The sequence below is a fragment of the Staurois parvus genome, unplaced genomic scaffold (assembly GCF_062004578.1).
Source record: "Staurois parvus isolate SC_StPar_1 unplaced genomic scaffold, SC_StPar_1.0 ptg000030l, whole genome shotgun sequence".
In the NCBI taxonomy this organism is placed as follows: Eukaryota; Metazoa; Chordata; class Amphibia; order Anura; family Ranidae; genus Staurois; species Staurois parvus.
Genome location: NW_028317826.1, coordinates 6,091,756 through 6,096,700, shown reverse-complemented (window position 1 = coordinate 6,096,700; position 4,945 = coordinate 6,091,756).

Sequence of the window (4,945 nt, the reverse complement as noted above, 5' to 3'; positions counted from 1 at the left end):
TTCTACCTTTTTTTTGTCTTTATTTTTTGTTTGTTAGCTTGCCTCCCAGCTGCCATTCTTGCCTAGGTGAGAGTGACGTCTTCTGTGCTCGGAATCCTTCTGGCATGTTACATATCCGAGAAAGCTTCAGGCTCCATTCATGGATGGACCCGGCAGCATTTCATTGAGGGATCAGGCTGCCTGAACCCAAAAACGGCACCCAATGATGTCAGGACCAGGGGCAGACTGACAACTCATGGGGCCCCCGGCAATATGGGATTATGGGGCCCCCAGGCAATAGGGGATCATGGGCCCCTGTGTCCTCACCCACACTCAAACCACACCCAAAAAAGCGTATGAAAGGTACCAGGGGCATCTCATGGGGCCCCTTATTGACCCCGGGCCCTCAGGTAGTGCCCGAGTTTCTGGATGGTCAGTCTGCCCCTGGTCAGGACCAAAGATGGTGGCATGGGACCTGGACTCTGGCATCTCAGTGGATCACAGCAAGCTTCATTCTACCAGGCAGGTGAGTATGTGACATGAGCGCAATGATGCATGATTGGTAAGGGAGCGGGGGTTAGGCAGACTAAAGCTCCTCTTTAATGCATTAAAAAAACAGACCGATGCCTTCTGTTCTAACGCAGCACTCCAGAACGCATGGCATGTGCATTGCAGTGCGAGTGTATTGTCCACTACTGTATTAATACTTTGGGTGTGACATTTATTTGTATTTATTTATTTCAGGTAGTTGTATAGCACCGTCAATTTACGCAGCGCTTTACATATATATTGTACATTCCCATCAGTCCCTAACCCTCAAGGGGCGTGCAATCTAAGGTCCCTAACTCACATTCATACATACACATACTAGGGCCAATTCAGGCCTGGTTCACACCTATGCATTTTTCAGTGCATTTTCAGTTTTGCAGAAACGCACTAAAGTCCATATAACATGGTTTCCTATGAGTCACATAGGAAAGCGTTTTCCACTGGTGTGTTTTTAGAAAGGGTCAGGGACTTTTTTTCCCACAGCAGGTTGTGTTTTCGGTTTCACAGACTCCAATGGAAACACAGCAGAAATACGTAAAAAATGCTGTGTTTGCGTTTTTTGATGCGTTTCTGCTGCATTTTTGCTGGTTTCTCCTGCATGATGACAAACACCTTACAAAAACACTTGAAGTCCTCATGCACACGGGACATTTTTACAGTGGCTGTTTTGGGCTTTTGGAGTTTTTTTTCTACAGGCAGTAAACTCCCCAGCATGTTATCCTATGTGTCCATGCACACATAGGCTGCAATCAGCGTTTTTAGCAAGGGCGTTTTTTTGGCTGAAACCCCACCCAGAACTAGTGGGTTTCTAGGGGAGTATTTTAGCTGTAAAAGTATTCTAACACAGAAAAATTGTGTTTTTGGACTTTTTTTGAACAAAAAAATTTTTTTTTTTTTTGGTGTGAAGAAAAAAAGAAAAAAAAGCTAAAAAAACGCAAACCTGAGAAAGCCTGGCAAATCGCTAATGCAAAAACGCTAAACTCTGAAAAACTCATGTTTATAACGTGACTTTACACGCCTACGTTACCAGCGTTATTAAAACACCTAGTGTGCATGTAGCCTAAATATGCATCAAGAAATGTAAAAAAATGCTAAACGTATCAACCACAACATGCATAGGTTTGAACCAGGCCTCAGACAGGAGACAATTAAAGTGTTACTAAACCCACAACAGCAAAATCAGTCTGTATATGCAGTAAAGCATGCTTGTTATACTCACTGTGGAACCTAAGGGGTTAATCCACCACATTGTGTAAAAAGGCTGTTTGATCCTGTCTTCTCTGATCCTCCCCTTCTTCCAGTGTCTACCTCTTCTCTCCTGATAAGACATATCGTGTGGAGACACTGCACATACTCAGTCTGGTGTGTATTGCTAGAGAGCTTTTTTTTCTCTTGGGAGAGTGCATGTAATCAGCACAGGACCAATCAGCACTGTCCAGACAGAGGTCAAAGGTTCTGCATTCTCCTAGAACAGAAAGAAAACTCCTCCTACAAGCTTTAACCAGTGCTCTGCTGAAGTCACAAGACTGACTAACTGCTGATGAAAAAAGGTATTTAGTAGTTTATACGTACTAAAATAATTGCGTTTCAATGTTCTGTGTACTGTGGGAGACCAGATATAGTGAATGCAGGGTCCGGGGTTTAGTAACACTTTTTACCTACCAGCATGTCTTTGGAGTGTTGGAGGAAACCAGAGTACCTGGAGGAAACCCACACAGGCAGAACATGCAAACATGCAAACTCCAGGCAGGTAGTGCCGTGGTAAATGAATAATGCTCTATCACATTTCACGTGCTGCTGTGCGTTATGGTGACATATAACAAAATGCATGTGTTCACAGCTGTGTGATATAATGCGTGTGTTAAATATGTGCTGTGTGTAGCAAGCCACTGTTTTCAGTGAAGTATGTTCAGATATCTGTGCAATTTTAAAGGGAAGCTCAAGGCTGCTTTTTTTTTTTTTTTTTAAAGTCCATGTTCAATACACCAACACATGTAAAGGCTCAACCAACTACAACATAAACACATAAAAACACATAGAACAAGTGTTTAATGTACTGTCATAAAGACATTAAAGACATAGGTTGATTCACAAACTTAGGTGTGAATGGGCCCTAAGGGCTGTTCAAAGAAGGATGCATGAATTAACATGTTGTGCCGACATGTATTTTAAGCACATTGCATTGTAATTTAGAAAGACTCCTGACATGTTGACTTGAATGGAAATGCAGGTCAGCATACCTAAAATGCAGAATGTAGGACTTTCTGTAAAACACCTAGTGTGAACAGGCTATAGAACATGTCACTGCTTAGAAAAGTCAGTACATACCATACCCCTTGTCAAGTCAGCAGATGTTCAATATGCCTTCACATGGGTAAATGTATTGCTGCTATCCCATGACATAATATACATTTCCAATAAAACCATATGTTAAAAAAACAAAAATGTTTATTAATATTGCTTTTTAAATGTTTACATTTTCTAAACCTAGATTTTTAATTATAATAGAATACAAATGTTGTTATTATTACTATTGTTATTTATTATTATTAACATTAATAATACGTTTATTACTACTACTAATAATAATATTTTTATTATATATATATATAATACCCACTTGCCAAACCGCAATACATATATATATATAGTGTGTGTGTGTTGCAGTTTGCAAGTGGTTTACTGGGGGTTATAAAATATATAATATGAAAATATGAGCCATAACCCTAGTATCTTCTTTCTTTTATTTTTTTTCTCCAGCCAGCAGCTGGCTTTCTCAGAAAAGCAATCCAAGTGACTCATTAGCCACTGAATCGCTTTCAGTAGCTCGCTGCTGTTTTTTGGGCTTAACGTTTCCACCAGCTCACCAGAGTAACTATCCAACGGTGTGGCCAGCTGCTCACAGAGGCGATAAGAGACTCTATCGTCTCTGATCACCTGCGTGGCCTTGGAGGACTGAAGCAACGCCATGACGTCACTTCCAGCCCGGAGTAGATGTAAGCAAAAGATCAATTTTTTTTTGTTTTTTACAAAGCAAAAGATCAATTTTATTTTTTAATTAATCTTTTGCTTTTAGAGGTAAAGGAGAGATTTGGGGTCTTTTTTATCCCAGATCTCTCCTTTAAAGAGTCATCCTTATTTCTTTTACAAGGGATGTTTACATTCCTTGTAATATTAATAAAAGTAATTTAAAAAAAAATAAAGGGACAGTGTAAAAATAAAATAAATAAGAAAAAATTTTTTTAAAGCATCCCCATCCCTCCATGCTTGCGTGCAGAAGTGAACTCATAGGTAAGTCATGCATGCAGGGGCGGACTGACCATTTGGAAACTCAGGGACTGCCCGAGGGCCCGGGGTCAGTAGGGGGCCCCATGAGATGCCCCTGGTACCTTTTTCATAGGCTTTTTTGAGTTTGGGCAAGGACACAGGGGCCCCATGATCCCCTATTGCCCGGGGGCCCCAGGAGTTGTCAGTCCTCCCCTGCATGCACGCATATGTAAGTGTTCGCAGCACACATATGAGGTATCACTGCAAACGTTAGAGCAAGAGCAATAATTCTACCATTAAACCTAATTTTTAACTCTAAATAGATAACCAGTAAAACATTTTAAAGCATCACCTATGGAACTTTTACAGTACTGTAGTTTGTCGCCATTCCACGTGTGTGTGCAGTTTTAAACCATGACATGTTAGGTATGTATTTACTCACCGTAACATCCATTTTACATATTTTACAAATATATTGGGGCATATATTGTGTTCTGTTTTTTTTAAATTCAATAAAGTGTATTTAAAAAAAAAAAAAATTGCATTTGAAAAGCCGCTGCACAAATACCAAAAGAAAAAATACATGTTTGGGGGTTATAAGTAATTTTCTAGCAAAAAATACTGATTTAAACTTGTATACAAAAAGTGCCAGAAAATGCTTGGTCTTCAAGTGGATATAGAATGTGTATATTTTATTTAAAAAAATGTACATAGATATAAAATATAATATAATTTATTATACTGCATATATGATATATTATTATTTATATTTATTGTTATACATGTTATGAAGAAAAAGGAGCTGAAGAAGAAAAATATTTATTATATTATTTTATAAAACTCCAATCCTGTATTTACAATTGAATTAAAAAAACATTTTTTACCTTGCATTTACATGTTTGATTTATTTTTTATTAACTCTTTGTCCTATTTGCTATACTTTTAACTTGTTACTCCTGCAAGGCAAAGCATCACTGGTAGCTCTACAACCCTTGCGGCTAACTCTGCTGCACTCCTTCCTTAGTAAAGCCAAGCGTCCAGTCACATGTTTCATCGTCCACACAGTGTGCACCCTCCCACCGCACAGGCACAGCTGTTGGCTGAAAAGTTCTCCAGTTTGGATTTGATTGGCTGGTCTTCCTAACCTGGG